The 27,531-nt window shown below is 43.1% G+C and overlaps 1 pseudogene; it reads right to left on the minus strand.

The window, feature by feature from the left end:
• Nucleotides 1–228: 228 nt before the first annotated feature.
• The window catches only part of LOC139536738 (leucine--tRNA ligase, cytoplasmic-like), a 40,587-nt pseudogene continuing 13,284 nt past the window's right edge, over nucleotides 229–27,531 (minus strand).

A 27,531-nucleotide genomic window follows, 5' to 3' on the forward strand; every position in this document is an offset into this window, starting at 1 on the left:
ATGTTATCTACATAGACCTCAGACTCAGCAGGAAAATAGTGTCTTGTCATTCTGCTACAGCCCCAGCTGTTCAGTCCCACCCCTCTACACAGAGAGCAGGGCCCTGTTCAAATACTGTTAACATGCATCCTTCCTACCTTCCTAGAAGGTAATCACTGATATCTATGAGACTAGATGAGCCCTTGTCAGACCAGTGATAGAAGTCTTAAAACAGGCCCCAGACCTGTGCTATTGTAACAGGTAAACCAGGGTGTCTCCTATATCCACGCTGATGCCATTGTCTGTCATGAGGACCTTCCTGTCGGCCAGGCTGATGCTGAAGGAAGACTTGTCAGAGATGGGCAGCTTACCCTGCTCTTCCCTCCCCAGGACGGGCACCTGGCGAGGCCCCAGGACCGGGTCCTCAAAGCGCATCAGCTCCACTTTGGACAGGTCTGCATGGGGACCGAGGGGACATGTAGGAGGTCAGGCACCATGGTTACATTGCAGGGTTAAACAACAATAACCTTGTAGATGCCTCACTTCCGTCAGGTCTGCAGGACATAACAGTGTGTTGAACTGCAGCCTAAAACAACAGCATTCTGCTAATTGTATGATCAAAAGTTACTGTGTGAAAACTAAGAGCAGAGCACTCATCTAAATGACTACTAGACATAAACTATTTGTACATCTTAAGGACAACCCTCAGTAAACCCTCACCCTCAGTAAAACTAACTTTTACATTTAATTAAGGGAATGGCAACAGGCCAAGGCAGGCAATTCAAAAAACATGATCAAATATGGTTAAATTATAAGCTATCAATAGGAAAGCATTGAAGTCGCAATGTCTTTAGGGGCTTAGAAATATACCTTTAATTAACTTTAATTGGCTTTGGATAGTCTGCGGATGATGCCGTCTCTGCTGTCGCCCTGTCGGATGTTGATGGTGATGGTAAACAGACCATTGGATGGATGGGGGTTGACCAGGAACACTGCCACACCAAGCTAGGAGACACACACAGCTCACTGGTCTGAACTATACTCATAAAGTGTTGAAATAATTTCACAGACAGACATACATGTTGTCATAAATAATATGTTGTGTCAAGTGTCAAGTTATTATTTATCATCGCTTTCAAAATGTTTAAGGAAACATTTAACATGGACTGATTGAACACGTTTAGTGGTATCAGTGTTTTTAAGATAAAATAATGAATAATAAAGAGGTCTCTCTGGAAACTATGTTGCTGTTACTATAATGATTCTAATACCATCTAAAATGCCCTGTCTGTTTCTCTGTGTGGGGGGCTGATCAAGCAGAAATACAAACTAGTGAAACAACTGACAGGCGGGTCTTTGTGGCAGAATGGCAGCTCAAACAAAAGGATGTGTCTGTCCATCTACCTCGGATCTGAAGACACTGAACGGTTTCCCAAGGCAACAGTCCTCCTTTATTTTGTCATCTCTCTGATGTGAACACAGCATCTATCTGATCAAGCTGGGGAGAAGAAGAAGACGAAGACGAAGAAGAAGAAGGAGGAGAAGGAGGAGAAGAAAAAGGAGGAGGATGAGGAGGAGGAGAAGAAGAAAAAGGAGGAGGATGAGGAGGAGGAGAGGTAGGACAGGGAGGAGAGGGAGGAGAGGGAGAGAGAGATAGGGAGAAAGATTGAGGGAGAAACCATTAACACAGTAGTTTAATATTTGATAGGGCCAGTGTGACATGCAGAGTGTTTGGAGCGTTGTGAATTCATACTGTGGGGAACAGGGGAGATGGTTGGCATTAGCCTGAAATCCTCATGCGATTGGCACTGCAGAAAAGTGACCTACATTACACATTCAAGGCAACTGTTGTTGTTTCAGTATAATTAAGACTGGTTAGAGAGGGTATTAGAAACTAGATACAGTTTGTTAGACAGCCCTGGTGTGCTATCAAATGCCCCAAATAAACATCACAGGCTGGCTGAATCACTATGGTCGCTATGGGAGTTATGTAAGCGATAATCAACAAGGGGCTATGCGTTCTATGGTAAATAATGAATGACGTGGAAAGTGTGTTCCAAGATGTTGTAGCGGAGTGCCGCCAACCTTCCACGGAGTTGCATTATTTTCCAGAGAAAGCATAGAGCCATGGTATAATATTACAGAACTAATAAAGTCAGCATCTGTATTGGGGAATTAGCTTGGATAATGAATGAGGTGGAACATAGGCGAGATTAATAAAACACATCAGGCTGTATAGATGGACAATAGTGCTCTTAAGCAGATAGAAAATAGCTGCATTCAACTCTGGAGGTGGAGGACAAACTGAAAGTCAAACTGAAAACTGTCAATTGGGAGAAGGAATGTAAAAAAAAAGGAAACGCTTGATAGATGTTTCAGAGATTACCAGGGGGCGGAGTTAAGAGAATGAATAACAGGTTGTAGAGCCTATCCTTCACAACTCATTCCATGAAACATGCACAGCTGAGAGAAAGTGGGGGAAGAGTGTTAGGTGTAGCTACCTCCAGAGAGTTTGTTCTCCAGGAGCACTGCACCCGCCCACTCAGGTCAGAGTGTTATCATCGTCCGAAGGAAGAAGACGTACATTTCTCAGCACTTTTTATTGTCGACATTAACACCAATGTCTAAATGTTGTTCATCGAACTGTAAGTTACGGGGGGGGGGGGGGGGGGGGGGGGTTTATTGGGAGTTTTACATGCTGTGTAATAATAGGTAATTACCACTACTGACTTCCTGTTACTTTGATAAGTTTCAGCCATATGTTCTACTGTATGGCTGTTACTACTCTCATTAATGTTAGATTTGCCAATACCGCTCTGCGTATTGTTTATTATCTATGTAGTATTATTCCGTACAGCCATAAGCGTTATTATTCCATTAGTTGCACAAGTACTTTTGCAGAAGTAGTTTTTTTTTCTTCTCTCTTTTGCACAGAAGTATCTCTACTTGCACATCATCATCTGCACATCTACCACTCCAGTGTTAATGCTAAATTGTAATTATTTCGCCTCTATGGCCTATTTATTGCCTTACCTCCCTAATCTTACAACATTTGCGCACACTGTACATATATTTTTCTATTGTGTTATTGACTGTACGTTTGTTTATCCCATGTGTAACTCTGTGTGGTTGTTTTTGTCGCACTGCTTTGCTTTATCTTGGCCAGGTCGCAGTTGTAAATGAGAACTTGTTCTCAATTGGCCTACCTGGTTAAATAAAGGTGAAATAAAATTTAAAAAATGTATTGTTGTATTGGTAAACATAGTATTTTGCATGCACACGCTACCACAGTGTTTTCAATAGTGGCTTTTATTTAGGTGTTTTATTGTGCTGTCATGGGCGAGCTTCTAGAGTCATCCCAGAGGGTTCTTGGAGCTTGCTCGTGCGACCCTGTGGTGCCAAGACAGATCTGATAAGAGCTCAGCCTGCCAGAGAGAGGGTGTCATAAATATTGACCCTTTGTCAATCCAAGTAATTTGTTTATCTCTCTCTCCAAGAGGTGAATGTTTAAGTCTATGTTAATATTGATGCTGTGTAGACATGTTGTAAGTGTAATGTCATTTGTCATTTATTAATGTACATATATGTATATTTCATAGTGATAACCCTTACTGTTTAAATGTGTGCATATATTTTCCTTATAGAACCACCACAATAAGATTACCAAAATCATATAAACATCTTCAAATGGAAACAGCTGTGTCTGTGTGTAATTTGGCAGTGACTTTCAAGAGTACAGTGAAGGGCCTCAACATCATGTTCTGACCGGACAGCACCACAGTGGGCCAAACCAAACCAATAACTATATAGCGGGTGAGGGTATTCACAGCCGACCACTCAGACGGGTGAGGGCATACCAGCCAAACGTTTTTACGTGGTCTTTCTAGCCGGAATTAGTGACCAACAGTTTTACATGGTCCGCCATTTCTCCTGATTTAGAGACCAATAGTTTTTACACACACACCCACATTGGCCTAAGAGCCATAGATTGGACCTATACAGTAGGATTTTACAGTCCCAATACAGGCAATCATCTGGCTTGGAATATATTGTTTGTTGGATATTTGATCACTTTGATGCAGTCATACCTCAAGCAATAACCATGCTGAGCTCTGAACGACTGAGAAAGGCTATCCAATATTGATCACTGTGGTGCTGGCCCGGTAGTGAATATGGGTGGTGCTGGCCCGGTAGTGAATATGGGTCGCGCTGGCCCGGTAGTGAATATGGGTCGCGCTGGCCCGGTAGTGAATATGGGTCGCACTGGCCCGGTAGTGAATATGGGTCGCGCTGGCCCGGTAGTGAATATGGGTCGCGCTGGCCCGGTAGTGAATATGGGTTGTGCTGGCCCGGTAGTGAATATGGGTCGCGCTGGCCCGGTAGTGAATATGGGTCGCGCTGGCCCGGTAGTGAATATGGGTCGCGCTGGCCCGGTAGTGAATATGGGTCGCGCTGGCCCGGTAGTGAATATGGGTCGTGCTGGCCCGGTAGTCAATATGGGTCGTGCTGGCCCAGTAGTCAATATGGGTCGTGCTGGCCCAGTAGTCAATATGGGTCGTGCTGGCCCAGTAGTCAATATGGGTTGTGCTGGCCCGGTAGTCAATATGGGTTGTGCTGGCCCGGTAGTCAATGTGGGTTGTGCTGGCCCGGTAGTCAATGTGGGTTGTGCTGGCCCGGTAGTCAATATGGGTTGTGCTGGCCCGGTAGTCAATATGGGTTGTGCTGGCCCGGTAGTCAATATGGGTCGTGCTGGCCCGGTAGTCAATATGGGTCGCGCTGGCCCGGTAGTGAATATGGGTTGTGCTGGCCCGGTAGTCAATATGGGTTGTGCTGGCCCGGTAGTCCATATGGGTTGTGCTGGCCCGGTAGTCAATATGGGTTGTGCTGGCCTGGTAGTCAATATGGGTTGTGCTGGCCTGGTAGTCAATATGGGTTGTGCTGGCCTGGTAGTCAATATGGGTTGTGCTGGCCTGGTAGTGAATATGGGTTGTGCTGGCCTGGTAGTGAATATGGGTTGTGCTGGCCTGGTAGTCAATATGGGTTGTTGTAACGGCGTTCCTCCTCCTCTTCATGCGAAGAGGAGGAGCAGGGATTGAACCAAACTGCAGCGTTGTATTTAGACATAATGAATTTATTTATTACACGAACTTCACTTGAATACTTACAAAACAACAAAACGAATGTAGACAAACCTGAACATACGAACTTACATATAACACGAAGAAAAATGACTACATAAAACGATGAACGAACGAAACAGTTCCGTATGGTGCAAACAAACACAGACACGGAAGACAACCACCCACGACAAACAATGTGACCCCACCTACCTTAATATGGTTCTCAATCAGAGGAGATGAAAACCACCTGCCTCTAATTGAGAACCATATTAGGTACCCATTAACCAACATAGAAACAGAAAACATAGACTGCCCACCCAAACTCACGTCCTGACCAACTAACACATACAAAACTAACAGAAAACAGGTCAGGAACGTGACAGGTGTGCTGGCCCGGTAGTGAATATGGACTGTAGAAATACAAGTGATCTAATGACGGAAACAATGTCCTCAATGTGCTTACCAACTGTACAGAGCAATATATATATGTTTTTCAAAAGAATGCAGCGAGCCTAGCAGAGGTCAGCCAAGGGCCGTGTTATAGTGAGGCCCTGGCCCCCACCACAGAGACAGACCAGGGCCCTGGGGGGTGGAGAGGGGCCAACTCTCCTGTCCTCACCCTCACCTTGATCACAGCAAGGAACAGTATAACTCTCTCCATCTGTCTCTAGAGCTCCGGCAGGGCGCCCAGCTCCATGGCAATGACCTTGGTATCAGGCAGTGCGCCCTTGTTGCTCTGAGAACACACATCCAGGGAAGAACAACACCCCCCCCCCCCCTCACACACACACACACACACTACACATGGGAGTGTCAGTCTATATATCATCAGGGGGATTCCAGGCCGTCAGCAGCATAGCGACTTTCTCTGCCTGTGGGCGGATCACAGCTCACAGTAGGGTCTCTATATTCTGCAGCCACTCCTCCCCAAAACAACAGGAGGGACGAGCTGAAATGCAGATACGTTTCAGAACCATCTATTTCTGTGTCTCAAATGGCACTCTATTCCCTAGCTGCATTTACACAGGCAGCCCAATTCTGATATTGACCAATCAGATCAGCTCTTTAGTCAATAATTGGGCAAAATAAGCACAGCAATAAATGCAGCCATTGTGCACTACTTTTGACCAGAGCCCTATAACACCCTATTCCCTATATAGTGCTATTTGGGACATCAAGTCAAGTTCATAGGCTCACTCGGTCTTCCCGGTCTGATTCCCAACCAAGCAGATTCCTGGGGGTTAGTACTTGCCTTGTAGTGTTTTCCCAGCAGAGAGAAGGCATTGTGCTGCCAGGAGGGGTACGTCTTGGCCACGTAGATGGTGTAGTAGAAGGGCTTGGCCGGGGGTTTCACGTCGCCCTTCTGTAAAGGGAGGGAGGGAGACGGAGTAACAGACAGAGAAACAGACAGACAATAGAGAGATCAGTCAGTCTGCAGACTGCTAGCACAGCAGTAGTGTTAGCCTGGCTGTGATGCTCATCAGAGCAGGAAGTCCTGACCCAGCCAGACGTCCATTAGCACCTGGGCTAACATGACATGACTGAGAAATGTCACTCTCTAGTTAATGCTGCCAAGTCTACTGTGTTATATAAGATATTAAACCTATCTGGAGGATGAGTATTCATTGTCCCCCCTCTAAGAGCTACTGTGTGAACTAGTCTGTGCCAAGTGGAGCTGGGCATCCGTGAACTCATTTAACATGACAGCTGTCGACTCTCTTCTAGTTACCACACGGGACACTGCCGCCACGTTCGTTTTTCTCTCTTCTCAGATGAGTAGTGGGGGGTGTGTGAGCCATACATTAAAGATGCTGTCTAGTCCCTATGGCAGAAAGCTACAGCTAGGCTAATGGTCTGTAAATAGGTCTCTTTGAAGAAGAGCTGTTTTCACTGACTGTTACCAACTATCCTACTCATAGGGGATGTGTAATAGCCGTGTTTATGTTTTCTATGGAAAAAAGAATTTCTCTTTACTACATGCACCAAAAAATATAGACAGTGACTGAAGAGCCATCTGTCAAGGCTGGCAGAATACAGCGTCACGTTGTCAATATACCCCTCGCCATAGAATTACATATGGAACCATCTATGGAGATGTACACAAGATAGGCTACAAGATCAGAGTAGCATTTTAACTTCTGTCTAGGCCTGCAGCCACTTGACTGAGAACTCCTTGGTCTCTGTGATAACATTAGAATACAATGAGACCTAAATGTCACCATTGGGTAATTGCTTTACAACTTAGTGACATATGCCTGTATCCAAGGCTGCTTGGTATTTTCAGGGTTTAATGAAGAGACTTGTTTTCTGTCTCACTGTGCTGTGTGAAAGGGAGAGGATTCCGCAGGACCATTATGTCCCATCTAACAATTAAGCTATTCATCAACATTGACCACAAAGGTACATTTCAAATTTAGTTCAGCTCCATTAACCCTTTATACTCGTGGGGAATTGGCCTACATGGATAGAGCTAATTTGAAATGTTTCTTACAGAAGAAATATGAAAAGCATAGGCATGACCCTGGTAGCAGTTGAAAGGGAACAGTTTGGAGATTATGGGGAAATTAGTAGACACAGAAGTTCACCAGACTGAATCCAAACAAGACACTGTTGATTTGGTGTGCATTTTAAATGTATTGTACCTTTCGCCCGCATTTGTTGACAACGAAATCAGAAAATACTCTGGATACATTCAGTAACATGATAAGAATATTCCTGGAAGCCTCCCGGGTGGCGCAGTGGTGTAAGGCACTGCATCGCAGTGCTAGCTGTGCTACCAGAGATTCTTGGTTCGAGCCCAGGCTCTGTCGCAGCCGGCCGCGACCGGGAGGCCCATGGGGGGGCGCACAATTGGCCCAGCGTCGTCCGGGTTAGGGAGGGTTTGGCCGGCAGGGATATCCTTGTCTCATCGCGCACTAGTGACTCCTGTGGCGGGCTGGGCGCAGTGCACGCTGAACAGATCGCCAGGTGTACAGTATTTCCTCTGACACATTGGTGCGGCTGGCTTCCGGGTTGGATGTGCATTGTGGCAAGAAGCAGTGTGGCTTGGTTGGGTTGTGTTTTGGAGGACGCATGGATCTCGACCTTCGCCTCTTCAGAGTCCGTACGGGAGTTGCAGCGATGAGACAAGACTGCAAATACTATCAATTGGGAAGAAGAAAAGGGGGGGGGGAAAGGAAGAAAAAATCCTGGAAAATGTGGTTTAGGTGCAACATAAGACAAAAAATTACAAGTGAGAGGACTACTGGTGTCTCCAAGTGGCCACACACCTCTCCAAAGTGTGCACAATAATTTCAGTGCACTTTCAACTACAGTTTAAACTCAGATTTTCACAATTCCTGACATTTAATCCAAGGAAAACATTCCCTGTTTTAGGCCAGTTAGGATCACCACTTTATTTTAAGAATGTGAAATGTCAGATTAATAATAGAGAAAATGATTTATTTCAGCTTTAATTTCCTTCATCACATTCCCAGTGGGTCAGAAGTTTACATACACTCAATTAGTATTTGGTAGCATTGCCTTTAAATTGTTTAACTTGGGTCAAACATTTCGGGTAGCCTTCCACAAGCTTCCCAAAATAAGTTGGGTGAATTTTGGCCCATTTCTCCTGACAGAGCTGGTGTAACTGAGTCAGGTTTGTAGGCCTCCTTGCTCGTACACGCTTTTTCCGATCTGCCCACAAATGTTCAATAGGATTGAGGTCAGGGCTTTGTGATGGCCACTCCAATACCTTGACATTGTTGTCCTTAAGACATTTTGCCACCACTTTGGAAGTGTGTTTGGGCTCAAAAGAAAATTCTTCCAGCATCTTCACAAGGTCCTTTGCTGTTGTTCTGGGATTGATTTTCACTTTTTGTACCGAAGTACATTCATCTCTAGGAGACAGAACGCGTTTCCATCCTGAGCGGTATGACAGCTGCGTGGTCCCATGGTGTTTATACTTGCGTACTATTGTTTGTACAGATGAACGTGGTACCTTCAGGCATTTGGAAATTGCTCCCAAGGATGAACCGGACTTGTGGAGGTCTACAATTTATTTTCTGAGGTCTTGGCTGATATATTTAGATTTTCCCATGATGTCAAGCAAAGAGGCACTGAGTTTGAAGGAAGGCCTTGAAATACATCCACAGATACACCTCCAATGGACTCAAATGATGTAAATTCGTCTATCAGAAGCTTCTAAAGCCATGACATCATTTTGTGGAATTTTCCAAGCTGTTTAAAGGCACAGTCAATTTAGTGTATGTAAACTTCTGACCCACTGGAATTGTGATACAGTGTATTATAAGTGAAATAATCTGTCTGTAAACAAATTTTGGAAGAAAACAATTTGGATTCCTATCTTGTCACGTTGAATGAGTGGATTACTCAAATCGATGGCGCCAACTAAACACACTTTTTGGGATATAAAGAAGGATTTTATCTAACAAAACGACACTACATGTTATAGCTGGGACCCTATGGATGACAAATCAAAGGAAGATTTTCAAAAGGTAAGTGAATTTTGAATCTCTATTTGTGAATTTATGAAACCTTTGCCGGTGGAAAAATATTTAGATGTCGGGCGCCGTACTCAAACAATCGCATGGCATGCTTTCGCTGTAAAGCCTACTGTAAATCGGACAGTGCAGTTAGATTAACAAGAATTTAAGCTTTCAACCGATATAAGACACTTGTATGCACCTAAATGTTTAATATCCATAATTATTATGATTATTTATTTGAATTGCACGCCCTCCAGTTTTACCAGAAGTTGTCCCGCTAGCGGGACGCCTAGCCTTTTTAATGACTCCAACCTAAGTGTATGTAAACTTCCGACTTCAACTGTATAAGCTTCTATTTTGAGCTCTCCTAGCTGTGCCATTGGGGAACTAGAGAAAGCACACGTGTAGATATTTTGAACACAACCCTGCATCCCCGTCATCACACAATTAATGTTGTTCATGCCAGGTATTCCCAAACTGGGGTACGCAATGCCGTCGGGGGGTAAGCTAAATAAAAATGTGATTCACATTTAAAAAGTACCAGCAGTACAACACCTGTCGACGACACAAGTTGTTCTGCTTCCACGAGCACATCCAATGCTAGCATCAGTAATTCTACATTTGTTGTTAGCCCAGCTAGCATGGATACTGACAGTTGTGAATCTGATGCAGCCGAAGAGCTACTGCCCCCTTACCCGGGAAAGCACCGAACAACAGGCAGGGACGTTGGACCATCGAAGAGGCGCAAATATGATGAGAACTACATTTATTTGGGGTTCACTTATATTGGGAGTAGTGCCTTTCCTCAGCCACAGTGTGTTATATGTGCAAAAGTACTATCTCACAACTCGATGAAACCTTCACTCTTGCACAGACATTTAGAAACAAAACATGCCAATTTGAAATATAAGCCACAGGAGTTTTTTGAGCGAGAATTAAGACGACTTTCGAGTTGTAAGACATGTATAAAAGCAACAGATACCATTAATAAGAAGGGGCTAGAAGTGTCTTATATGGTGAGCTACCGAGTGGCTAGGACAGGCAAGCCCCATACTATGGTGGAGGACTTCATTCTTCCTGCTGCCGCGGATATGGCTGGGACAATGCTGGGGGAAAAGGCCAAAAAAACTATACAGATAATGACTTCATCAAACAACACTGTTCCACAACGCATCAGTGACATGGTAGGAGATGTTTTGAAACAATTACTGCATTGCATACAAGCCAATGAATTCTATGCGTTACAGCTGGATGAGTCAACAGACGTGGCAGGCCTGGCACAGCTCCTGGTATACCTCCGTTATGTTTATGGGGGTTCGATTAAGGAAGACATCCTCTTCTGCAAACCACTGGAAACCAGGACAACAGGAGAGGATATTTTTTGGTGGTCAAGATGTGTTGGTATCTGTACTGATAGCGCAAAAGCCATGACAGGGGTGACATGGTGGAGTGGTAATGGGCGTGCAAGCAGTTGCTCCCGACACCACTTGGGTACACTGCATTATCCACCTAGAGGCTCTTGCTGCCAAGGGAATGCCTGACAGCTTGAAAGACGTTTTGGACACTACAATGAAAATGGTTAACTTTGTTAATTAAAGCAAGGCCCCTGAACTCTCCGGTATTTTCTGCACTATGCAATGATATGGACAGTGACCATGTAATGCTTTTACAACATACAGAAGTGCGCTGGTTATCAAGGGGAAAAGTATTGACAAGTTTCTTTGAATTGAGAGATGAGCTTAAAGTTTTCTTTACTGACCATAATTTTCACTTGTCTGACCACTTGCATGATGATGAGTTTCTCACACAACTGGCCTATCTGGGTGATGTTTTTTCTTGCCTGAATGATCTGAATCTAGGATTACAGGGACTCTCCGCAACTATATTCAATGTGCGGGACAAAATTGAGGCTATGATTAAGAAGTTGCAAGGACAACACACAGGTCTTTCCATCATTGTATGATTTTTTTGTGTGCAAATGAACTCAAGCTTACGGACAATGTTAAATGTGATATAGCGAAGGACCTGAGTAATTTGGGAGTGCAATTACGCAGGTACTTTCCCGAAACTGATGACACAAACAACTGGATTCATTATCCCTTTCATGCCCTGCCTCCAGTCCACATAACAATATCTGAACAAGAGAGCCTCATCAAAATTGCAACAAGCAGTTCTGTGAAAATTGAATTCAATCAGAAGCCAATGCCAGAGTATCCTGCCTTGGCAAATCGCTCTATTAAGACACTGATGCCCTCTGCAACCACGTACCTATGTGAGAGTGGATTCTCGGCCCTCACTAGCATGAAAACTAAATACAGGCACAGACTGTGTGTGGACAATTATTTAAGACTGAGACTCTCTCCAATACAACCCAACATTGCAGAGTTATGTGCATCCTTTCAAGCACACCCTTCTCATTAACCTGTGGTGAGTTATTCACAATTCACAATCGATGAGCAAATACAGTTTTATATGTAAGACGGTTAAATAAAGAGCAAAATTATTGATTATTATTTTATTATTATTTGTGCCCTGGTCCTATAAGAGCTCTTTGTCACTTCCCACGAGTTGGGTTGTGACAAAAACTCACACTCATTCTTATGTTTAATAAATGTATCGTATAGTGTGTGTGTGGCAGGCTTACAATGATGGCAAAAAACAACATTTGAGAGTGCGCTGACCCTGGTGCTAGAGGTACGCAGCTGGAGGTTGAATGTTTGAAGGGGTTTGGGACTATAAAAAGTTTGGGAACCACTGGTTTATGCAATCCAAAAACGGTCCATTACAAATCACAATCTGGTTCAGGTGGGCATCATTTGAAAGACTGTTCTATTGCCAACATGACTAGCTAAGTTATAAAATACAATATTTCACTGTTAGGCTTTCACAGTGCAATTCAGGGACTTCATTATTTTCCATAGAAAGGAGTCGTGAGTGCAGTCAAGTGGATGTGACGCGGCAAAACAGACAAAGATAGGCTGATTCTGTTCAGAACAACCCAGGGCGATGGGCTGATTCTGTTCAGAACAACCCAGGGCGATGGGCTGATTCTGTTCAGAACGACCCAGGGCGATGGGCTGATTCTGTTCAGAACGACCCAGGGCGATGGGCTGATTCTGTTCAGAACGACCCAGGGCGATGGGCTGATTCTGTTCAGAACGACCCAGGGCGATGGGCTGATTCTGTTCAGAACGACCCAGGGCGATGGGCTGATTCTGTTCAGAACGACCCAGGGCGATGGGCTGATTCTGTTCAGAACGACCCAGGGCGATGGGCTGATTCTGTTCAGAATGACCCAGGGCGATGGGCTGATTCTGTTCAGAACGACCCAGGGCGATGAGCTGATTCTGTTCAGAACGAGCCAGGGCGATGGGCTGATTCTGTTCAGAACGACCCAGGGCGATGAGCTGATTCTGTTCAGAACGACCCAGGGCGATGGGCTGATTCTGTTCAGAACGACCCAGGGCGATGGGCTGATTCTGTTCAGAACGACCCAGGGCGATGGGCTGATTCTGTTCAGAACGACCCAGGGCGATGGGCTGATTCTGTTCAGAACCACCCAGGGCGATGGGCTGATTCTGTTCAGAACCACCCAGGGCGATGGGCTGATTCTGTTCAGAACAACCCAGGGCGATGGGCTGATTCTGTTCAGAACAACCCAGGGCGATGAGCTGATTCTGTTCAGAACAACCCAGGGCGATGGGCTGATTCTGTTCAGAACAACCCAGGGCGATGGGCTGATTCTGTTCAGAACAACCCAGGGCGATGGGCTGATTCTGTTCAGAACAACCCAGGGCGATGGGCTGATTCTGTTCAGAACAACCCAGGGCGATGGGCTGATTCTGTTCAGAACAACCCAGGGCGATGGGCTGATTCTGTTCAGAACAACCCAGGGCGATGGGCTGATTCTGTTCAGAACAACCCAGGGCGATGAGCTGATTCTGTTCAGAACAACCCAGGGCGATGGGCTGATTCTGTTCAGAACAACCCAGGGCGATGGGCTGATTCTGTTCAGAACAACCCAGGGCGATGAGCTGATTCTGTTCAGAACAACCCAGGGTATGACGCCATGTCATCTTGTAAATGAACATCAAACATAGTGATCATAAACGTTGCCATTGCATATGACATGAGTTTTATGATATGGTAATGTGAAGTGAACAATTGGACTCACAGGTGTTTGGGTTGCTTGTATGACATCAAATAGTTATTTATTATAATCCTCAATGTCTCATCTTTCAAAATAGATTGAGTCCTCTTAATTTATAGCATTTCCCTCACTCAGAAAACAAAATGCAAAAGTTGCCCAATTAATGGGAGGGTCGGGGGCAACTTCTTGTCGCGCAAGATGCTCAAGTTCAGAACGGCTGTCAGTCAAAACCCATACAGAGCTGTGAAGCGTAGAGCCATAGCTCTGACGTCATCTATAGCATGTTACTGTACAGCCACTGAGTTACAATTTAGGCGTTTATCAGTGCCCAAATCTGCCATTTTCAACACGTATACGAGTATGAGTGTAAAGGGCTACAGCACTTGCACATTAAGATGAACCTCTCTTGGGTAGGGGGCAGTATTTTCACGTCCGGATGAAAAGCGTGCCCAAAGTAAACTGCCTGTTACTCAGGCCCAGAAGCTAGGATATGCATATAATTGGTAGATTTGGATATAAAACACTCTAAAGTTTCTAAAACTGTTAAAATAATGTCTGTGAGTATAACAAAACAGATATGGCAGGCGAAACCCCGAGGACAAAAAGATTTCAGCCTACCACTATTTTCAATGGCTGTCACTTTTATTATAAGGCAAAGTCCTCCCAGATTGCAGTTCCTAGGGCATCCACTAGATGTCAACAGTCTTTAGAAAGTTTCAGGCTGATTTTTGGAAAAATTAGCCAGAAATTGTAGTTTTTCTAGGTGGTTCCCATTTTGGCTGTAGTGTTTCCAAGCGAGTGAATGAGAGCGCGTTCTTTGGTATTTTCCTCTGGTAAAAACAATAATGATTCTCCGTCTTAAATTGTATCGTTTATTTACATATTAGGGTACCCAAGGTTTGATTATATCCATTGTTTAACTTGTTTGGAAAAGTTTATTAGTAACGTTTGGGATTCATTTTGTATGCATTTTGATGGAGGGAAACTGGTTGGATTATTGACTGAAGCGCGCCAGCTAAACTGAGTTTTTATGGATATAAAGAAGGACATTATCGAACAAAAGGACAATTTGTGATGTAACTGGGACCTTTTGGAGTGCCAACAGAAGAAGATCATCAAAGGTAAGGCATTTATTATATCGCTATTTCTGACTTTCATGTCGCACCTGCCTGGTTGAAATATGTTTTTCATGGTTTTATATGCGGGGCGTTGTCCTCAGATAATCACATGGTGTGGTTTCGCCGTAAAGCCTTTTGAAATCTGACACAGCGGCTGGATTAACAAGAAGTTAAGCTTTATTTTGATGTATTACACTTGTGATTTTATGAAAGTTAAATATTTATAATTCTGTAATTTGAATTTCGCGCTCCGCAATTTCACCAGATGTTGGCCAGGTGGGACGCTACCGTCCCACCTGCCCATAAGTGTAACGAATGTCGTCGGGAGAAGGAGAAGAGGTCCAAGGTGCAGCGTGGTAAGTATTCATAATACTTTTAATAAATACGAACACTTGAACAAAAACAACAATGCGACAAACGAACAGTTCTGCAAGATGCAATACACAAAACAGAAAACAACTACCCACCAAGCACAGGTGGGAATGAGGCTACCGAAGTATGGTTCTCAATCAGAGACAACGATAGACAGCTGCCTCTGATTGAGAACCACACCAGGCCAAACACCTAGAAATACAAAACATAGAACAAAACATAGAATGCCCACCCCAACTCACGCCCTGACCAAACCAAAATAGAGACATAAACAAGGAACTAAGGTCAGGGCGTGACAATAAGAAGTTAAGGGGATAGTTGGAAAGTCTTGCTCACTAGCTATTCTTTTATTATTTTTGCCTCACTCACACTGAATCAGAGTCAATCAAGATGTCACGCCCTGGCCTTAGTTATCTTTGTTTTCCTTATTATTTTAGTTAGGTCAGGGTGTGACATGGGGAATTTATGTGTTTTTGGATTGTCTAGGGGTTTTGTATGTTTAATGGGTCAGTGTCTTGTCTAGGTGTTTGTATGTCTATGGCTGCCTAGATTGGTTCTCAATTAGAGGCAGCTGTGGTTCATTGTCTCTGATTGAGAGCCATATTTAAGGCAGCCATAGGCATTTTGGTTTTGTGGGTAATTGTCTATGTCTATGTTGCATGTTTTGCACTTAGTCGTTTATAGCTTCACGTTCGTCTATTTGTTGTTTCGTTTGTTCTTCTTCTAAATAAAGAGAAGATGTATTTTTCACACGCTGCGCCTTGGTCCTCTCTCTCACCGCAAGACGATCGTGACACAAGATGAAGTATATATATATGTATGTTTTTTCAGCGCAATGTGAGTCTGTATAGCCAAGTATTGATCTGTCAGTTTTACCTAGCTAATAAAATTATAATAATATTAATAATGCCCCCCCACTTCTAAAACCATTGTTGCGCCCCTGGAAGTTGCTAACTAGGGTAAGCGCATTTGCTATCAGCCTTATCGCATTGACAAAAAATCCATGGGAACAGCACAGTGACTAGAAGTCTATGGGAGTAGCTAGCATGCTTACTGTTCCTGTAAACTTCCAGGCATTGTGCTAATGCTTGTTAGCATTGGCATGTGAAACTACCTCTAACTTCCTTCATACTGGACGCAGAGACACGAGTTCAGCTGACTCTGGGGAAATAGATAAAGGCATTATTGCCAACATCTCTAAGTATCCCTTTAATATTCACTCGCCAGCTATTACTGGTACAAATGGATTGTCCCTTGGCAGAGCACTGAGCCTTACGTTATCTTACTTTTCGGGGAGCGCCAGGTAGCTAGATTTAACCTTGGTCTTGGGTGGCTGCAGGTAGCTAGATATAACCTTGCTCTTGTGTGGCTGCAGGTAGCTAGATATAACCTTGCTCTTGTGTGGCTGCAGGTAGCTAGATATAACCTTGCTCTTGTGTGGCTGCAGGTAGCTAGATATAACCTTGCTCTTGGGGGGCTGCAGGTTTCTAGGTATAACCAGTCTGTGGGAGACAGGAAGGGTCATTATGGTGTTACTTTATGTCCAAAACAAGCTTGCTATTTTTTGGGTTGTGTTTCCAACTTCAGTAGGAAAGGCTGATCCGAAAGATAAAAAATCTACCAAGAAGAAAACAAACATCAATATTTTGTCATCCAGAGTCACATTTATTTATTTTCAAAGCTATAGCACCCAATATTTTACATACATCAAGTTTTACATACATACAGGACCAAAGACTTTGGTCTGCTGTGTGTTTTCATTTTTGGCAGCATGGAAAAAAATATTGCGATACTGGTATCGTCCCAGGCCTAATGCATAACCTATTATAATGTGTACATCTGCTGGTTATAGTGAACCATGGTCCTATGTGGCTCAGTTGGTAGAGTGTGGCACTTGCAATGTCAAGGATCATCGGTTTGATTCCCACTGGGGCACGGATGACTAAGTCGCTCTGGATAAAAGTGTCTGCTAAATGGAATATACACAACCATTCAACAGTTTGGGGTCATTTAGAAATGTCCTTGTTTTTGAAAAAAAAGCACATTTTTTGTTCATTAAAATAACATAAAATTGATCAGAAATACAGTGTATACATCGTTAATGTTGTAAATGAATATTGTAGCTGGAAATGGCAGATTATTTTAATGAAATATCTACATAGGCGTATAGAGGCCCATTATCAGCAACCATCACTCCTGTGTTCCAATGGCACATTTTGTTAACTAATCCAAGTTTATAATTTTAAAGGCTAATTGATCATTAGAAAACCCTTTCACAATTATGTTAGCACAGCTGAAAACTGTTAAAGAAGCAATAAAACTGGCCTTTAGACTAGTTGAGTATCTGGATCATCAGCATTTGTGGGTTTGATTACAGGCTCAAGAACTTTCTTCTGAAACTCGTCAGTCTATTCTTGTTCTGAGAAATGAAGGCTATTCCATGCGAGAAATTGCCAAGAAACTGAAGATCTCGTACAACGCTGTGTACTACTGCCTTCACAGAACAGTGCAAACTGCCTCTAATCAGAATAGAACGAGAAGTGGGAGGCCCCGGTGCACAATTGAGCAAGAGGACAAATACATCAGAGTGTCTAGTTTGAGAAACAGACGCTTCACAAGTCCTCAACTGGCAGCTTCATTAAATAGTACCCACAAAACACTAACTAAACGTCAACAGTGAAGAGGCGACTCCTGGATGCTGGCCTTCTAGGCAAAGTTCCTTTGTCCCGTGTCTGTGTTCTTTTGCCCATCTTAATCTTTTCTTTTTATTGGCCAGTGCAGTCAGCATGTTAGAACTATGCTAAGGTAAGACATTTCTCCTTGATTGAGATAAATTCGTTGGAGCTTGGATGATGATACCACACTGTGTTAGATTCAATTATCTCATTGGACATTGCAAACTACCTGGCGAAAGGTGGCCCTGTCCTCAGGTTGTTCTGATTGTTCCATCTCCTTGAAACACTCCACCCAGGTGTAGAGGTGCAGGACGCCAGCATCGGCCATGGCCTCCACAAAGTTAGCGTCTTCCACTGTGTCCCCTGGACATCCATGGGCAAGGACACAGACAACATGGTAAGGCTGTGTTTTACACTCAGGACACACACAACATGGTAAAGCTGTGTTTAACACTCAGGACACGCAACATGGTAAGGCTGTGTTTAACACTCAGGACACACAACATGGTAAGGCTGTGTTTAACACTCAGGACACACAACATGGTAAGGCTGTGTTTAACACTCAGGACACACAACATGGTAAGACTGTGTTTAACACTCAGGACACACACAACATGGTAAAGCTGTGTTTAACACTCAGGACACGCAACATGGTAAGGCTGTGTTTAACACTCAGGACACACAACATGGTAAGGCTGTGTTTAACACTCAGGACACACAACATGGTAAGGCTGTGTTTAACACTCAGGACACACAACATGGTAAGACTGTGTTTAACACTCAGGACACACACAACATGGTAAAGCTGTGTTTAACACTCAGGACACGCAACATGGTAAGGCTGTGTTTAACACTCAGGACACACAACATGGTAAGGCTGTGCTTAACACTCAGGATACACACACACACACACATACCATATTACAGTGGCACTGGTAGAAACAAAGCACTTTGACACTAAAAGCAGAATTTTTGCAATTAGTATAATGATGCATAATGACAGCCTTACATAATCCCTTCTCCATCCCCCCTTCCTGTCTTCTACAAAAGTATGTGAAGAGAACAGTGCATTTAGGCAGTCCCACTTCTTCATAAATAACCAGAAGGAAGCAATCAGCCAGAGGAATGGCATCAAATCAACATGACTAATTTACTACCACCACTCTGGTCCAGACCATGGTGTTTATTTCTACTCTCCAAGTAGGAAGAGGTGGTCAGAAGGAATGCAGGAAACGCTATCTCACTGCTCTGCTACCCCTTCCAATTCCTCTTCTGTTTCCAAAATAAAGCAAACCCACCCTTCCATCAGAGGAGAAATAGCAGGAAACATTTAGCCATCAAGAAGTAAAGAATGACTAATTGATTATGCTAATGACTTCTGGAGACAAGGCCTGTAAAATAATGACTGTTCCTCTCATAAAGCTTCCTAGTAATTAGGAGATGGTGAGTTAAGAGGCTGGAAGGCTTATAGGGCCCTACTTACCGTCAGCAGAGAACTTGGAGATGGCGATACTCAGAGTGAAGATGTTGCCATCTGATGAATATGAACAAAGACTGTCAGTAGGATCACACACACACACACACACACACACACACACACACACACACACACACACACACACACACACACACACACACACACACACACACGCACAGTATTTGTGCATGACACTTGCCGTCTTCAGACCATATCAAACACACAGGTCCCATGATGCCAGAGCAGGCGACAGAGAGAGTTCAGTGCATCGGTGACTTGTTTGTAGGTAACAAAACCTCTTTCATAGAAGGGAAAACGTGCCTTTTCAGAGTTGAGTAACAGGTGACCATTCACGCGGACTGCCTGCAGCCATTTTCTGCTGTGTACACAAAGATAATCTCCTTCAAAACATGAGAATCTCTAGAGGGGTTGTCTTCTCATCCGTACCATCTGCACAGTGCCTTACCCCATAACTGGTTACACCCTGCAGTAATTAGGCTTATCCTGCCAATCCTTTCAAATAATAGAGGTATGGAACTGCCTAATTATTCTACACTTGTAAGGACACCAGCTGTATCTAATGTATGTGGACATTAGTCTTATAGTATGACAAGAATAGGACGTACAAGTTCACCCAAAACTGCATAAATCAGAAAAGACAAACAAACCACTTCCAGGTCTCATTAATATACAGCACCTGCACCCATTTCATCATAAAATAAAGGATCAATTAACTAAATCAATACAGCATTCCAGCATTCAATATAGCAAAACAATATTCCCATAAAGCCCAAATAGCTTGTATCCCTGTAGCAGCCCTAGCACCGTAGAGAGGCAGGCCGGCAGACAGGCAGGTAGCCAGGCTGGGGGTTCATCTCACCTGTCATTGGTCCACACGGCCACGTGGTTGTACAGATGGTTGAGCACCAGGTCCTTCCCAGACACACGGGCATCCATGGGGTACAAGTACTCAAACTACCTCCTCAGCCTCTGCAGGTGTTCCTTGGGGATCTCCATCTTCGGGGAAGGGAGAGCTCTTAAAGAAGATGAAGTCCCACACCTCCCTGGTCATCTGTTCTGGCCTGACAGACAGAGAGAGAAAGGGAGACAGAGAGAGCACAGACACAGAGACTCAGATTATAAAGTGGCTCCACTGTATCCATAACCAACTATTGGGATTTAAAACTTCTTAAGGCTAGCGGAACCCCTCGACAACATCCGCTGAAATGGCAGAGCGCGAAATTATTTTTTTGTTTGTTGTTGAAACATTTAACTTTCATACATTCACAAGTGCAATACACCAAATTAAAGCTTAATCTAGCCATCGTGTCAGATTTCAAAAAGGCTTTACAGCGAAAGCACACCATACGATTATGTTAGGTCAGTGCCTAGTCACAAAAAACATACAGCCATTTTCCAGCCAAAGTGAGAAGTCACAAAAAGCAGAAATAGAGATAAAATGTATCACTAACCTTTGATGATCTTCATCAGATGGCAGTCATAGGACTTCATGTTACACAATACATGTATGTTTTGTTCGATAAAGTTCATATTTATATCCAACAATCTCAGTTTACATTGGCGCGTTATGTTCAATAATGTTGTGCCTCGAAAACATCCGGCGAAATTGCAGAGAGCCACATCAATTAACTTCTTGAGAATACAGGGGGTGCTATTTTCCCATTAGCATAATTTGCTCTACAGATTAAACTGCCTCTTATTCAATTATTGCTCTTACTATATGCATATAAATAATACCATTGGAAAGAAAACAATCTCTAGTTTCTAAAACCGTTTCAATTTTGTCTCTGAGTGATACACAAGTCATTTGACAGCACTTTCCCTGACCAAGAAGTAGAATGCAAGAAGTCTATGCTCGCTTCAACGCTCTGCCTATATATGGTCATGACCCCTATGACCAGAAACACACTTCATTCGCCTTCCTCTGGGTGTCAAGAGGACGTCAGAGGAGAAATTCTTTGTTTATCTGGTACTGACGTGAAATAAGACCTATTTCTTTGGCGTGACCGACAACTTCCGGTTTTCTGATTCGCACGAGTTGGAGCTGCGATTGTGTACTGTTTTGCTGGCGTTATGGATGAAAACTATCTCCGTGTCGAATTTTGTTTGATACATGTGACCATATCATCGTAATGTATGTTTTTTCAATATAGTTTAATCAGATTATTTGAATTTTTTCGGGAGTTTTGTGGTGTTCCGTTGTCTGATTTTATTTACGTTTGAGAGATCCGTGCCACTCGACCAGTACCTGTGCTAAATGGAGTGGGAAAGGAACAATTCTGAACGGAACCAACGACTCATCTTGACAAAGGACACTTTGATCAACATTCTGATGAAAGATCAGCCATAGTAAGACCCAATTTACGATGTTATATCATATCTGTTGTGCATGTGAACTGGCCGTGGGCGCCTAGCCGAATCTGCCTGGTATAGCTATGCTAATTTAGCGCTACATTTTGTTTTCGTTATAAAACATTTAATAAATCTGAAATATTGTTTGGATTCACCAGATGTTGGGCTTTCAATATCTGTACGCTGTGTATTTTTCTGAAATGTTTTAAGATGAGTAATTCGTTATATGACGTTGGTCTCTGTAATTGTTCTGGCTGGGTCAGCACTATTTCAGATTGCAGCTGCAATGTAGAACTGTGATTTATACCTGAAAAATGCACATTTTTCAACAAAGAAAACTATGCTATACCATAAATATGTTATCAGACTGTCATCTTATGAAGTTGTTTCTTGGTTAGTGGCTATATATATTTTTATTTAGTCGAATTAGTGATAGCTACTGACGCAGGAAAAAACTATTGGGAGTACAAAAATCGTGTCCTTTGCTAACGTGGTTAGCTAATAGATTTACATATTGTGTCTTCCCTGTAAAACATTTTAAAAATCTGAAATGGTGGCTTTATTCACAAGACCTGTATCTTTCATCTGGTGTCTTGGACTTGTGATTTAATGATATTTAGATGCTACAAGTTACTTGTGACGCTATGCTAGCTATGCTACTCAGTGGGGGGGGGGGGGGGGGGGGTGCTACCGGATCAGGGTTGGTGACTCGTGAGAAGTTAACAGAAATACTCATCATAAACTTTGATGAAAGATACAAGTGTTATGCATAGAATTAAAGATATACTTCTCCTTAATGCAACCGCTGTGTCAGATTTAAAAAAAGCTTTACGGCAAAAGCACACCATACAATAATCTGAGTACAGCACTCAGCCACAAAAACAAGCCATACAGATACCCGCCATGTTGTGGAGTCAGTAAAAGTCAGAAATAGCGTTATAAATATTCACTTACCTTTGATGATCTTCATCAGAATGCACTCCCGGGAATCCCAGTTCCACCATGAATGTTCGTTGTGTTCGATAAAGTTCATCTTTATGTCCAAATACCTCCTTTTTGTTAGCGCGTTTAGTTCACCAATCGAAATTCACAAGGCGCGGGTACTAAGTCCAGACGAAAAGTCAGTAAAGTTCCATTACAGTTCGTAGAAACAATCTTTAGGATGTTTTTATCATAAATCTTCAATAATGTTTCAACCGGACAATTCCTTTGTCTTTAGAAATGAAAAGGAACTGAGCTCGCGCTCACGGCCGCGCGCGAGACTTAGCTCAAGGCATTCTGCCAGACCCCTGATTCAAACAGCTCTTATTCGCTCCCCATTCACAGTAGAAGCCTGAAACAGCATTTTAAAGACTGTTGACATCTAGTGGAAGCCTTAGGAAGTGCAATATGACCCCATTTACACTGTATATTAGATAGGCCATCACTTGAAAAACTACAAACCTCAGATTTCCCACTTTCTGGTTGGATTTTTCTCAGGTTTTCACCTGCCATATGAGTTCTCACAGACATCATTCAAACAGTTTTAGAAACTTCTGAGTGTTTTCTATCCAAACCTACTAATACTATTCATATATTCGCTTCTGGGCCTGAGTAGCAGGCAGTTTACTCTGGGCACGCTTTTCATCCGAATGTGAAAATACTGCCCCCTATCCCAAACAGGTTTTAAAAAACTCTGGCACACTGCTTTCATCCTCTTCCACAAAATAAGGTTTAAGTCGGAAGTTTACATACACTTAGGTTGGAGTCATTAAAACTTGTTTTTCAACCCCTCCACAAATGTCTTGTTAACAAATTATAGTTTTGGCAAGTCGGTTAGGACATCTACTTTTTGCATGACACAAGTAATTTTTTCAACAATTGTTTACAGACAGATTATTTCACTTATTATTCACTGTATCACAATTCCAGTGGGTCAGAAGTTTAAATACACTAAGTTGACTGTGCCTTTAAACAACTTGACATCATGGGAAAATCAAAAGAAATCAGCCAAGACCTCAGAAAATAAATTGTAGACCTCCACAAGTCTGGTTCATCCTTGGGAGCAACTTCCAAACACCTGAAGGTACTACGTTCATCTGTACAAACAATAGTACGCAAGTATAAACACCATGGGACCACGCAGCCATCATACGCTCAGGAAGGAGACGCAATCTGTCTCCTAGAGATGAACGTACTTCGGTGCAAAAAGTGCAAATCAATCCCAGAACAGCAAAGAACCTTGTGAAGATGCTGGAGGAAACAGGTACAAAAGTATCTATATCCACAGTAAAACGAGTCATATGTCGACATAACCTGAAAGGCCGCTCAGCAAGGAAGAAGCCACTGCTCCAAAACCGCCATAAAAAAGCCAGACTACGGTTTGCAACTGCACATGGGGACAAAGGTCGTACTTTTTGGAGAAATGTCCTCTGGGCTGATGAAACAAAAATAGAACTGTTTGGCCATAATGACCATTGTTATGTTTGGAGGAAAAAGGGGGAGGCTTGCAAGCCGAAGAACACCATCCCAACCGTGAAGCACGTGGGTGGCAGCATCATGTTGTGGGGGTGCTTTGCTGCAGTAGGGACTGGTGCACTTGACAAAATAGATGGCGTCATGAGGGTGGAAAATTATGTGGATATATTGAAGCAACATCTCAAGACATCAGTCAGGAAGTTAACTTCTTGACGCTAGCGGTCAGATTATTATTTATTTTTTAAAATAATGTTCCCAAGGTAAACTGACTATTTCTCAGGTCCAGATCGTAGAATATGCATATAATTTACAGATTAGGATAGAAAACACTCCAAAGTTTCCAAAACTGTCAAAATATTGTCTGTGAGTATAACAAAACTGATTCTGCAGGCGAAAACCTGAGAAAATATAACCCGGAAGTGATATATATTTTTTTTAATATGTGTTTCCTGGCCAATCTTTCTTCCATTTAAAGGGGTATCAACCAGATTCCTTTTCCAATGGCTTCCTCGGGCTGTGACCAGGCTTTAGACGTAGTTTCAGGCTTTTATTTTGAAAAATGAACAATATTTTTCAAAAGTAGTCACGTGTCCTCTGAATAGTTCCTGCGCGCGAGAGGGGAGCTCTCCATTTTCCTTTTCTCTCTTATTGAATAGGTTACGGTCCGGTTGAAATATTATCGATTATATTTTTTAAAAACAACCGGAGGATTGATTATAAAAAACATTTGACATGTTTCTACGACCATTACGGATACTTTTTGGAATTTTCGTCGAACGGAACGAGGCTGTAGTTCTCAACATAACGCGCAACCCAAATGGCGTTTTTTTTGTTATAAAAGTAATATTTATCGAACAAAAATAACATTTGTTGTGTAACTGGGAGTCTCGTGAGTGCAAACATCCGAAGATTATCAAAGGTAAGCGATTCATTTTATTGCTTTTCTGACTTTCGTGACCAAGCTAACCAAGCTAATATAAGGCTAACTGTTCTAGCATTGATTGATACACTCACAAAAGCTTAGATTGCTTTCGTTGCAAAGCATATTTTCAAAATCTGACACAATTGGTGGATTAACAACAAGCTAAGCTGTGTTTTGGTATATTTCACTTGTGATTGCATGATTATAAATATTTTTAGTAATATTTTTGTATCTGATACGTTTGGGAATTTTCTTCTGCCTTTCAGCACCGGAACGAGGCTGTAGTTCTCAACATAACGCGCAACCCAAATGGCGTTTTTTTGTTATAAAAGTAATATTTATCGAACAAAAAGAACATTTATTGTGTAACTGGGAGTCTCGTGAGTGCAAACATCCGAAGATTATCAAAGGTAAGCGATTAATTTTATTGCTTTTCTGACTTTCGTGACCATGCTAATTTGGGGCTAGCTGTTGTAGCATTGATTGATACACTCACAAAGGCTTGTATTTCTTTCTCTGTAAAGCATATTTTCAAAATCTGACACGATAGGTGGATTAACAACAAGCTAAGCTGTGTTTTGGTATATTTCACTTGTGATTGCATGATTATAAATATATTTAGTAATATTTTTGAATTTGGCGCCCTGCAATTCAACGGTTGTTTAGGGAAATTATCCCGTAATCGGGATCTGTGTGCAGAAAGGTTAAAGCTTGGTCTCAAATGGGTCTTCCAAATGGACAATGACCCCAAGCATACTTCCAAAGTGGCAAAATGTTCTAAGGACAACAAAGTCAACGTATTGGAGTTCACAAAGCCCTGACCTCAATCCTATAGAAAATGTGTGGGCAGAACTGAAAAAGTGTGTGCGAGCAAGGAGGCCTACAAACCTGACTCTGTCAGGAGGAATGGGACATAATTCACCCAACTTATTGTGGGAAGCTTGTGGAAGGCTTCCTGAAACGTTTGACCCAATTTAAAGGCAATGCTACCAAATACTAATTGAGTGTATGTAAACTTCTGACCCACTGGGAATGTGATGAAAGAAATTAAAGCTGAAATAAATCATTCTCTCTAATATTATTCTGTCATTTCACATTCTTAAAATAAAGTGGTGATCCTAACTGGCCTAAAACAGGGAATTTTTACTAGGATTAAATGTCAGGAATTGTGAAAAACTGAATTTAAATGTATTTGGCTCAGGTGTATGTAAACTTCCGACTTCAACTGTATATGCATGTTCAAAATAATACATTATAATCATATCTCCAACTATTACATTACAAACTTTCTCTATTGCAATAATGTGTTGAAAAGGTTATATTAAGGAGTTATAATGCCCTCAGGGTGCATCTACAGAAGCCTATTCCCAATAAATTAAATGACCATGTGAGAGTATAGCACGAGTATGGCACGAAGCCTGCAGTGAAAATCCTCGGCACGAAGCCACCAGCGAAGATCCATGGCCCGGAGCCTGTAGCGACGATCCATAGTCCGGAGCCTGCAGCGACGGTCCCCAGTCCAGAGCCTCCAGCGGCGGTCCCCAGTCCGGAGCCTCCAGCGGCGGTCCCCAGTCCGGAGTCTCCAGCGGCGGTCCCCAGTCCGGAGTCTGCAGCGACGGTCTCCAGTCCGGAGCCTGCAGCGACGGTCCCCAGTCCGGAGCCTGCAGCGACGGTCCACAGGCCGGAGGCCCCGGCAACGATCCCTGCACCAGAGGCGCCACCGAAGTGGGGGGAGCCTCAAGCGGAGCGGGGCCTGCGTCCTGCACCGGAGCCTCCACCGAGAGTAGATGCCCACCCAGACCCTCTCCTATAGGTTCAGGTTTGCGGCCGGAGTCTGCACCTTTTGGGGGGGGGGTATTATTCCTTATTATTCTCTATGTTGGGTCAGGGTGTGACTCGGGTGGGAAAGTCTATGTTTTCTATTTCTTTGTTTTTGGCTGAGTGTGGTTCCCAATCAGAGGCAGCTGTCTATCGTTGTCTCTGATTGGGGATCATTTATAAGTTGTTATTTCCCTTTTGGGTTTTGTGGGATCTTGTTTTCTGTTTAGTGTCTGTTCCTGACAGAACTGTTCGCTTTCGTTTTCACTTTTGTTATTTTGTTTAAGTGATTTTTGAATAAAAGGAATCATGAACACTTACCACGCTGCGCTTTGGCCTACTATTCCTACCACCAACGAGAGTCGTTACAGGCAGACTGTATGTTATAGGTAGAACTAGGCCCAGAGTTTAGTCAGACTGTCTGTTACTGGTATAACTGGGACCAGAGTTTAGTCAGACTGTATGTTACTGGGCCCAGAGGGCCCAGAGTTTAGTCAAACTGTATGTTACTGGTAGAACTGGTCAGTAAAAATCCTGGCCCTGCACAGGACATGCTTTGCTGTGACACCAAACTAACTCCACT

Source organism: Salvelinus alpinus, chromosome 13, assembly GCF_045679555.1.
Source record: "Salvelinus alpinus chromosome 13, SLU_Salpinus.1, whole genome shotgun sequence".
Lineage (NCBI taxonomy): Eukaryota > Metazoa > Chordata > Actinopteri > Salmoniformes > Salmonidae > Salvelinus > Salvelinus alpinus.